The sequence below is a fragment of the Sitophilus oryzae genome, unplaced genomic scaffold (assembly GCF_002938485.1).
Source record: "Sitophilus oryzae breed Bouriz unplaced genomic scaffold, Soryzae_2.0 scaffold_690_pilon_pilon, whole genome shotgun sequence".
Lineage (NCBI taxonomy): Eukaryota > Metazoa > Arthropoda > Insecta > Coleoptera > Curculionidae > Sitophilus > Sitophilus oryzae.
This window is the reverse complement of record NW_022147296.1, coordinates 180-12495: the sequence shown is the minus strand read 5'-3', so window position 1 is coordinate 12495 and position 12316 is coordinate 180. Positions and strand designations below refer to the sequence as shown.

Below are 12316 nucleotides of genomic sequence, written 5' to 3'. Positions count from 1 at the left end.
ATTTTAGATTGTTTTTAAGGCAACAAATGTACAAAATGTACATTTCTTGCTAAAAACGATATTACTAGCCCATTTGTATACAAAAAAAAACTATTTCAATCTTTATAAGAGTACACCATTAATTAAATATACCACCATTACATACTTAATTGTGTTAGTTAATATATTATTTTAAATAAATATGGATTTGAATTAGAATTAAATATAATAATAAGTTATGAAAATGAACGTCTCTGTTGTTATAAATAAGCATTCGTCAAAAAATGAAATAACATGTTTAAGGTGTTACTTTTTACTATACTGTCTAATACACATACAAAATTCAGTTTTTTAGTGTTTGGAGCAATTATTACTAATAAACGTAAACAGTCAATTAATGTAGTTCGACTACTGGAATCATATTAATTGATCCTCTTTAACAAAATTTTTAAACCGTTTTTTTTTATTTTCTAATGAAATAAATGAACCATGTCGACACTATCAGTATCTGTACTCTTAAAAAATTTGTTACATCTCTAAAAATAATCTAAAATGTCAATATTTCATGCGGGTATATTGATAAATGAGGTCTAAATTATAAGAAAATGCATTTTCTACGAAAACTTAGAGAGATAGGTACAATACAATTTGATAAATAATTAAATTGTGCATCTGATTCTTATAAAATATACAGGGTGTTCCATTTAATTTAAACAAGTTATTGCCGTTTAAAGCTAGTAATTATTTAAAACAATTTTTAGACACTCTGTATAAGGTAGTACAATTTTTATTATTGCAACACAAAATTTAGTAAATAGAAATACTTTAGTACAATGTTTGGTTTTAAAAACTTAAATACACCTGAAGAAATGAAGCATTAAAATTATTAGTGTATTTTAACAAAAACCTAAATATTTCAAAAACGGTAAGATTAAAATGAGGTAAACCTTAATCAAATATACCTTTATTTTGATCGATAGAAACTAAAAATGTAATAATATACAGGTGTTCTATTTAAAAAAATACAACTTTGATATTTTTTATTTCTTTGGGACACTCTGTATCTTGTAAAAATATTTTTAAATTGTTGCTCTAATAGTCCTTCAACGAACACTTGTAAAAATCTAATTGTTTAGCTCCAATACTCCGTGTCGTATGTGGTGAACAACCCTGTATAATTTAGGTCTCAACATACTCTATATTTTCGTAGGTTGAACATTCTAGGCACCAGAGGTCGCGTGTGTAATGTGACCAGTCCTGGCCTAGACGGTTGTCCGCTCCTGTGCTGCGGTAGAGGCTATCAAACTAGGGTCAAAGACGTGGAAGAGAAGTGCAAATGCCAGTTCGTCTGGTGTTGCAACGTCGTCTGCAGCACGTGCAAATCGAGGAAAGAAGAATACGTTTGTAACTAGACTTGACCATGGCAGAAACAAACTCTTCTTCCGCTCCCTGAGAGGTCATGATTTTAGTTTGATGGAAATTATCTTCGGCAGTAAATATACCCAAAGAAAAGAATACAGCCGAAATATGACAAAACTTTATTTTAAATGGTTACCGAACAAAAAAAGGAAAAGTTTCTGAATTATAACACCGACCGTGAGGAATTTTCAATCTAAGAAAAAATATCAATACATATCGTATCGATAAGTTTTAATATATCAGGTCTGTCCGTGACTAATATTTCATCTAAAAACTGTTGACACTCAAATTTGGAATAGTTATTAGCGTATGCCTCATATACGCGGTGTTCAAAAATTTAATCCACTTGCTGCGACATTATCTCCAAATATTTTTCTCTATACAGGGTGCTACAAATTTGAGGTACGAGCATTGGTATCTCGGAAACCGTAATAGATACAAAGATGGTCAAATTGGGGCAAAGTTGCGTCTTGGGATATGCTTACCAAGATGCTATCAAAAAAGTTTTAAAAATTTCAAGGATAGCTGAGTTTTTTGGAAAAACGGATTTTTTTGAAAATCAATTTTATTTTTTCCTGTCGTTACTTTTTTGGAAAATCAAAAAATAAATTGCACATTCTCATAGCCACTTTATTAGGGCTATCTGATAATATTTTTAGATTTCCAAATTAGCTGATAATTTGTGATATACAGAGACCAACTTAATTTTTTTAATTACGGACCTGCATTTTTTATTTCAGATTTTGAAAGAACTCGGTCTCCTGAGTACAATGATATGTCACACTTTATACTTTTTTTTTTATTTTGTGTACCTTAACAACAACAAAACTATTTAATTATTATTTAAAATAATTTCAAGTCCGAGTCTGGTTTTTTAAATTATTTAGTCTGATTATATTCATCGCAAATCAGCGCTAATTAACACTGAATAAGGAAAATCGAGCCAATTGAAAGATTCAAAAATAATATCCAGGTCAGCAATTTAAAGATAGTATTTTTCACTTTTTTTATTGTGAATTTGAAATCTCAATGTACGACCTAATAATATGCATAATATTAATCGTGGTTATTATAAATAAATCCACTTCTACAAACTACTTTCTAATGCTCTACATGTTTGAAAGGGTTACCACCCTTCCTATTGCACAAATTTATCATTTGTTCAGTTTTATTTATAGTTCTTTGAACATATCTTCTTGATGTACTTCCGAATGCATTTTGTACTTTATATTTTATTGTAAATGTTGAAAAATATTAATTTGATTTTTATTACGTCATTGTTAAGTTTGAAGGCTTATCAATATTGTAACGATCAACAGATTAAATATTAAAAAAAACAGAACCGGACTTTAGAAATTAGTTTAAATAAATTGTGTTCAAATGTGCGAAACAAAAAAAAAAGTATAAAGTGTGGCATATCATTGTACTCAGGAGACCGAGTTCTTTCAAAATCTGAAATAAAAAATGCAGGTCCGTATTTAAAAAAATTAAGTCGGCCTCTGTATCTCACGAACTATGAGCTAATTTGAAAATCTAAAAATACCATAGATAGCGCTAATAAAGTGGCTATGAGAATGTGCAATTAGTTTTTTGATTTTCTAAAAAGTAACGACAGGAAAAAATAAAATTGATTTTCAAAAAAAATCATTTTTTCCAAAAAACTCAGCAATCCTTGAAATTTTTGAAAGATTTTTGATGGCATCTTGGTGAACATTCCAAGGCGCAACTTTGCCCCAATTTAACGATCTTCGTATCTATTACGGTTCCCGAGATACCAATGCTAGTATCTCGAATTTGTAGCACCCTGTATACGACAGTTATTAAGGAATAAGTTTAAGTCAAGTAGTCTCATTAGACCTGCATATTAAATTTGTAAAAAAATAATAGAAGACATCTGTCAACATTTTAAATTTGAATTATCTAGTAATGTGACAAAATGTCATCAACACTTTTTGACTGGTTATAATGTGAAGATACACTCTATATAAGTAAATAACTTTATCGGTGTGAGAATTTGCTTATGCAAAGCTATAAAGAGTTGTTTAGGATGATATTGTTTATAGGGGAAAGTTGAGTTATTGAATATTGTACCCAACAACCAGTATATATTACATACTCCATTTTTCGACAATTTTATTAACATTTAAATAGTCACAACCTGAAGCAGTGCCCAATTCGGGTTCTTTTCCACTTAATTTTACAACCTGAAACAGCGTTACATCACTCAAACCTCGTACCTAAGAGTTTTATAGTTTCAATAACTGCACTATTAAAAACTAAAATATTTAAATATTATGACAAAGCCACGATTTTAATATTATTTTAATGCGATCAGCATCGAAACTGCGTGAAATACAGAGCCGAAAACTTCTGATTTCTGCCGTATCGAGCGCTGCGGTATGAATTTTTAAAATCAACTGAAATGCACCAAGTCTATAGTTAGACAATTTAAAAACAATGTTAACCAGGAAATAACAAAAGAAGATGGAGCAATTTGATAAGCCTATATAAAAGTCATTTTGTCTTTTAAATTTATAAAAATATGTAGAACTTCTTATAATAATTTCATATTAAAACACACTTTATGAAATATATTAGAGAATTTATAATCACTCTATGTGGTAAGTGTACAAATTTTTCTATTCCCTCTTGATTTACCTATCCTTTACCTGAAGATATCGTTGAACAACAGTATGCGCAATAACTTCTTTTTGCTCATTTTCAATTAACACGTCCAAAAATTCAACGCTTCTCCTGTCAGTTGCAGTCAAAATTTTTCCAGCAGAATCAGCTCCAGCCGCTGCAACAGTATAAAATATACATAATATATACTCACACAGGTATTAAATATTCTCAATTTAAAAACATATACTAAACTATACATACCTAACGCTAGAAGTTCAGTAGCCATAGCTTCGCAAAATTTTCCCGCCGATATTAAGTCTTTAGCTCTTTCTTTTTCCTTATTCGAAAGAACTATTAAAATATTAGATAATTTAGCTGCCGTGTCCACTGGGGCAGGTGAGACCAAAACAAATTCTTCTATTGGTCTGTTATTATGGTTTTTCGAACAAATCATTAAATTATATACAAATCTGTGAAACATTTACAGTTAATTTAATTTTACCAACAACGATAATAAGATCATATCAAACCTTCTGTCTTCCATTAAAGTATACGTATCGTGTTCTTTTGTCATCAAATATTCTAGTACCCCATGGTGGCCTTCAGATGCCGCAAACCAAATTGGGACGGCCCCCAAATTTGTTTCGGATTTTGGAGATGCTCCTGACTCAGTTAATAGTTTAACAACTTCAAAGCATCCTGCTCGTGAAGCACAGTGTAAAGGGGTCCATCCATTTTTATCTGGAGCATTTATATCAGCTCCTTGGCCTAAAATATTTGACAAGTGATTAAAGCGTTTATATAACATATAAAAGATACAAATTATACCTAGAAGGACTTCAACCATTTGATAATGTCCATGAGTAGCTGCAATATGCAATCCGGTTTTTCCATGCTTGTCCCTACTTTCTAACAATTCTGCCGATCTACTTAATAACAGTCCTACAACAGTGACATGCCCTCCATAACAAGCAAGATGCATGGGATTGTAGCCCTTAAAATGTATGATTATATATCTATTTAGGAATAAGTATTACAAATTACATTTTCATGAGTTGCTGCATCGACTTGAACACCAGCAGAATTTAAAAGTAATCGTACAACGTTTTCGTTTCCAGAGAATGACGCCAGATGTAGGGGTGTCATACCAGATTCATTTCCGAGAGCGGGTACTAATGAAGCACCGTTTGGTTGCTCAGACTTTACGGTACCAGGTACATGAGTAAGTAATTCGCGCACAGTGTCTGCTTGACCGAAATATGCTGCAACATGCAATGGAGTGACACCTAGTTTTTTGCTAGTCACTCTTAGATTATTGGATGATCGCAAAACTTCTAGCACTTGCATGTGACCATTTTGAGCTGCTAGATGCACAGCAGTAAATCCTCCTGGAAACCAACATTGTATATATATATATATTAGTTGTTTCTATTTTTATTTACCTTTGTTTTCTTCAGTTACCGAAGCTCCAGCTCGAACTAAGGCTTTCACGACTTCAGCATGTCCTCCCTCTGCAGCCATTTGAAGAGGCGTAGAATCTGTCAATTTGTTCCTAGCGGATATTACTCCCTATAAAATAGAATCACACACATCCTTAACACATCTAAGTCTCATTAATTCAATTAAAGACAGTTTTAGTATTTTTAGTCTCGAATAACGCTCTACCAATCAGAATCAGTTCAGTACAGCCAGCTTTTAAACTTTTTTTTGAAAAGATTAGGTATATAGTTGTATCTACAGGGTATTCCATTAAGAGGTGTCGGAGGTTGGTAACGAAAAAAATTAAAGTTTCGTAACATACCTAAAAGTTATTTACAGCGGTGCGTAGCTGGACAGGTTATAATAATTATACGTGGAGCACAATATCTGCCAAATGGCCACCACGACTTCTTTGGCAGCCCACAATTCTTTTGTTGAAATTTTCCATTACTGCTGAACACATTTTTGGAGTTATGTGCCTAATTTCTTCTTTCAATTGTTGAATGGTTTGCCACCAATATTTTTTGAAGATGAAAACTAACAAGCTGTTACAGTAAACGGAGAACGATTCCGAACGATGATTGATGTTTTCTTGTGGAATCAAATGATGGACATGGATACAGAAAATATGTGATTCCAACAAGATGGTTCGACATATCATACAGCAGGTGAAACTTTGAATTTATTAAGTACACAGTTTGCAAAGAGGCTTATCTCCAAGAATGGGGAGGTAAATTGGCCACCAAGATCATACGACTTGACGCCACTAGATTATATTTTGTGGGGCTGTAAAAATGCTATTGTCTATTAAAATGTGAAAAGCAAAGCTTACGAAACAATACGCAAATTATACAACAATTGAAGGAAAAAATTAGGCGAATAATTTGTGACATAACTCCATAAATGTGTTCAGAAATCTGCCAGAGAAATCATAGTGGCCATTTGGCAGATATTGTGTTTCACTTAGATATAATAATTGTATGTACACTATCAAGCTACGCACTGCCATAAATAACTTTTAGGTATGTTATAAAACTTTTATTTTATTCGTTATCAAAATTCCGTAACCTCTTATTGCAATACCCTATACAATTTTAATTTAATGACCCAGACATATAAGTATTACATTCTATTGAATAATGTTGTCAATTGTTTCATTTAAATTGCGTCTAATATTTTGCTTACCTATCACTTTTATACTTTTACGTCTATAGCTTACCTGTCGATCAAATTTCATCAGTTCTTCTATGACAGTTACACTGCCTTGTGCTGCCGCAATGTGAGCACAAGTATTACCATCTCTAGTGGTAGCCATTACTAGGCTAGGATGTTGTTGTAAAAATAATTTGGCAACTTCGGAGAAATTGTTTTGGCAAGCGGCGTGTATAGGCTTCTGGCCATCCTCATCTAGTTAAAGTTGAAATATTGACAATATATGACAATTTAATAAAATAACAATGTATCATTTACCTGTAGCGTCAATATCTGCTCCCAGTTCTAGTAACAACTTACATACTTCAATTTGGCCAGCACCTGCTGCTAAATGCAGGGGAGTTTGCTTTTTTAATGTCAAGATATCGATGACGGCGTTGTGGTCTTTTATGAGAAACTTTACCAAATGGACATAGCCATTTAGGGCAGCCAAATGAAGCGCTGTGGAAGTTTTATGATATTAAAGAATCGAAAAAAAAAACTACGTGATTTTTAGTTACCCGTCCGACCGTTTCTTGATTTGGAATTAATAAAGGCTTTATTTGTCAAAAGTGAATCACAGACGTGAAGGTATCCATGTTCAGCTGCTAAATGTAATGCAGAGCGACCATCGGTATCAAAGACATCTACTCTGGCATGATTAGCTAGCAAATTATTTACCAAATCAATGTGACCTAAAAAAGAATATATAAAACAATATTTCTGTTTGTTCAGTTATCATATAATATACGATGCAGCTAGGTAATAACAGTTGCTGGTTTTTATTTTCATATTTTTAATACTAATAAAGTTTCAGTATTTTAAATAAAGCCAGTTATTAGTAAAGAAAAAGTATTGAAAAAATAGAGGGAGAAACAATATGGATAGAAATTATAATAGATAGATAGAATAAGAAAGTAAAATACGGAAAATAGAATACTGACTTAAAAAGTACTGAAAAAGGAGGGAAAAATAATATGCAGAGAAAATATGGAATGAAACTGTGAACGACAGAAAAAAATAAAGAAAAAATAAAAAGTAGGGTTGGCCACGAAGTACGTAAAGAAGAATTACAGAGAAAAAATACGGTGATAGTAAAGTACTGAAATAAAGCAAGGAAAAAAGAATGCTGAAAGAAAAGATAAGTATAGAAAAAAATACGTAGTGAAAATCATCGATAGAAATCAAGTGCTTAAAAAAGTTCGGAAGAAAGAAAACGGAGAGAACAAGTACTTAAAGAAAAAATAACGAATAAAAGATTATAGAGAGAAACAGTATGAAAGAAAAAATACGAATAGAAAGAAGTACGAAATAAAATAGGTCAGGAAAAAAATACAGAGAGGAAAAATACAGATGAAAAAGTACGGAAAGGAAAAGTGCGAAAAGGAAAAATTACGAAAGGAATTGAATTGGTAAAAAATACTGTGAAAAAATATACACAAAAAGCGACAAAAAAATACCGAAAAGAAAGTACAGATAGAAAATAACGGAAATAGTAGCACAGATTATACAGATTATAATCTTTGTTTTTTCTTTATTGTTTTTCGTGGTTCCAATTTTCGGAATCGAGCACTAGTTAGGTGACTAGTTTGCGCACATAGCACGCCCACTTATGGCCTCTAAAATTGTGCACAGCACCTGACAGGCACAGTTATTAGAGAGATATCGGAAAACCGAATAGCGTCATCCAGTATTTACGCGTACCTTATCATGGTTACGATATGCGCGAGTCAATTTTTAACGCAACACCCACTAATAACGTTACCGCCTGGCGTAATTTGCGGATCAATTACACCAAGCGCTCTTTCTAAATAACCTCTGATAACGTTTAAAAATTGCTTAAATGGGCATGTGCGGGTATTTGACAACCGGAGCCGGCCGGCGAGATCTTTTATTTTAGGTTATGTTTGAATTGTTTCGAATTATTGCTTTAGTTTTATTAGGTAATTTGATATTTAAGTAGCTGGGATTAGTTTGGCAAATTAGTTAAGCAAATTAAATAAATATGGCCCAAAATATGGATTCCACCTCTTCCAATACTAAAGAACCTATAAAGAGTCTTAGGTTTACAGCAGATGACGACTTAGCCCTTCTAAGAGAATTTGTTGCTTGTTGCCCTAAACCCACTGGCAGACGTTGAACAATAAAGCACTGGAAATAAGCACTTTAGCCATTTAGTTTTAAAATACCTAGTAAACAAAGCAATTTCAAAGTTTTAAATTCAAAGTTAGGTTAAGTTTAAATAGCGGACGCGACGCGATCAGAATTCTTTCCGATCCGATAACTATAAATGAAGAGAGTTAATACCACCTCACGTAAAGGAAATAACACCTGGCCTTATTACCGTCCATGCACGCCATTCGGTTTAGCGATATCTCTCTATTACGCTGTTTATTGTTATTTTACGCGAGTTTATTTTTGCGCACAGGAAATTTGACTTGTTTGCACATCGTCATAAAAAACAATTTTCGTACCACGAATTAGGGACAAGATTTTTATCTGTATACTTATAGGATACCTAATCTGTGATAGTAGTGTGGAAAGAAAAAGTACGGATAAAAACTGTGGAAAAAATAGTACGATAAAAAGTAGGTTCGATGAAAAGATACGGAGAAAGAGTACCAGAAGTTCAAATACATGTAAAAAAGAAAAGGGCAAAGAAGAGTATATCTCTACTGCTGTTATCAAAATTTACAGATTAATTTATAAGTTTCGTTACTTCTTTTAATATAGTTAAAAATGAAAATATTTAATGTAAACTTTTATGAAATTATTGTCCAATCACCCAATAAATGTGTACTATCAATCTGTCAACCCTAGTATCAACCTAGTGAAATTATTCTCATGAAAATCTGTTTCTCCATTATAATAACTATCCAAATACCTTTGTGGGCAGCAATCAACAGTGGCGTCCAACCGTTGCCATTCTGTCTATTCAAGGCCTTCTGAGCATCCGTAGGTGACATATGCGAAATCATCTCCATTAAAACATCGTTGTTTCCCGCAGAAGCAACCAAATGAAAAGCCGTCTCATGCTGTTTCGTTTGAAGTTTTACATCGGCTCCATTTTCCAAAAGAAGTTTCACCACTTCTCTGTGGAATAACGAGATAAATACAACTCGAAAACATTTATTTTTGAATTAAGGTAGGAGCATAATACTATCCATGGATTTATGCATGATGGACAGAAGGACATCATAGAGGTCATAGGTCCTTACTACATCCTTAGATAGTTCTGTTTGGCGTTTTAAATGAAACATTTGTATTTGATTTGACATTTTGCGGATTTGTTTATCTTTACTGAGGTTATTTTGTGTTATTTATTCAACAATTGATTTTATTTAAAGGTAGTCAATGTAGAATGAAATTGTGCGGGAACTTAAATTAATAGTGACACTATTGCGATTTATCAAAAAAGACTGTAAAATAGTTGGTTTTGTAGCATGCGGTAGATCTCGGCCAAAAATTGAGGGAAATAATGAAATAACTGTTCACTGGTCAGTAACTATACACTTACTACACTACTAGTACTTAGTAGCACTGATAAATTGGAATTTAAATCGGCCATATTAGGTCCACATCGCGGTCAGGGTATATAAGGCTGGATTTATAAACTCGGGTGTTGACGTTCAGTTGAGGTCCAGTTACAGATGGGTGTTCGCGGCAGTTGAAGTTCATCATTTTTGTATTTATAAACCTGTCAGTTTTGGTTGTAGGTTAGGTTTGGAATTGCAAAAAAAATTTCGAACGTTTTTCTTTTGATGTAGTTTTTTTATATTTTGATAGTTTTGTTAGTATATGGCATAAATTAGGATTGTTTCCGGTCACTTCCTGTTTCACCGGAAATGACTATAACATTTGATTTTTAAATGGCACCCTTGGTATTTTTTTACTTTATTCGATAGAAAATAACACTCTGAATAGAATGACATATCACATGTCAACTTTTGACATTTTTGCATATCATTTCATTTTAATCCTTTCATAGTGTTGAACATTTTGAACGTCAACTGAACCTCAACTGAACTTCAACTACCGAGTTTATAAATCCAGGTTAAGTTTCTGGTATATGCTCCCGCCTTAATATTTTTATTCGAAAGATTTTGAGCAATATACCTGTCGGAATTGGGAATTTCAACTTCATCCTTTGTTACAGTACACACATAATGGAGGGCGCTATCATCGTTTTCTGTCAACTCGTTCACATAAGCTGATGCTGTAGATTCGCCTTTCTTATCTTTGACGTACTTGATCAACTGTGTGACTGCATCAGGTCGACAATTTCGGCTGGCCAAATGTAAAGGAGTCTCTCCTTTCTAAACAAATACAATAACAATTCACAACTGCAACTGTTTTAAGCTCTTTAAACATTTTAAAAAATTATTAAATAGTTACTAACACCGAAAGCAATATACCATAATCCGTTGGCAGTACATAAGCAGAAGCTTAGAATAATAAAATTTTAATGGAAATGTCACACCAAGAATAAAACGGACAGAAGATGAAGCATATAGAGAATAAAAATACTTATCTAAAATCACTACTTACTTTATGAGTAGCAGATGAGATCTAGAAAATAAATACGGCTTATTATATTTAAAAGAAACATGAAAGCAGTGTATACGAGTATAATGAAAACGTGAGTTTAACTACACCTTTTATATCTAATAGAAAATTTCAATATTAAATTAATACCTACATAATACACTATAACTTATGACTGTATTGCTGTTGCATCTACATTTAAGGTGTTTTAAGTAAAACAAAATATTAAAAATAGGTATATCTAGAATAAATTAATATCGTACGACAGAATACCGGGTGCGTCTCAAAAGTGGCTCACCCCTATAACTTTTTTATTTTTTCAGTTAAAAAAAACAGATTTGGTATGTTACTATATGACATAAATTAGGATTGATTGACATATTCAATTGCTTTCGGTCACTTCTTGTTTCAGCGGAAATGATTACAACTTATGATTTTTAAATGGCACCCTCGGTATTTTTTTACTTTATTCGATAGAAAATAACACTCTGAATAGAATAACATATTATATGTCAACTTTTGACATGTTCGCATATGGTTTATTTGAAATTATAACTTGCGGTTTGTAACGAAAGTGTGTGGTATCAAATTTGAAAAAATTGAGATATGATTAAAAATACGATTTGAGGACTTTCTAACTGGCCAGGACAAGACACCAAAAACATTAGACGATCAAATCTATTTTTGCAAGGCACCTTGATTAAGAATTAGTGCTTTTAATACAGTCATGGCACTCTAGATTGAAATTGAAAATAGAATTTTTTATTAAGCGAGAATGTCAAAAGTTGGCGTATGATATATCATTCCATTCAGAATGTTATTTCCTATCGAATAAACTAATATATACCGAGGGTGCCATTTAAAAATCAAAAGTTGTAGGCATTTCTGGAGTTTTGGAGGAAGTTACCAAAAACAATTGAATACGTCAATCAATCCCAATTTATGTCATATACTAACATATCAAATCTCGTTTTTTTATCTGAAAAAATAAAAAAGTTATAGGGGTGAGCCACTTTTGAGACGCACCCGGTATATTAAAATAACTTCGAAATAAAGGTAGCTTTTCACCGTAACTATA

General features: G+C 32.3%; 1 pseudogene; it reads right to left on the bottom strand.

Annotated features, from left to right (window-relative positions):
• LOC115888270 overlaps nt 1-11009 on the bottom strand; it is a 31687-nt pseudogene extending 20678 nt beyond the window's left edge.
• Between the last annotated feature and the right edge of the window lie 1307 nt (nt 11010-12316).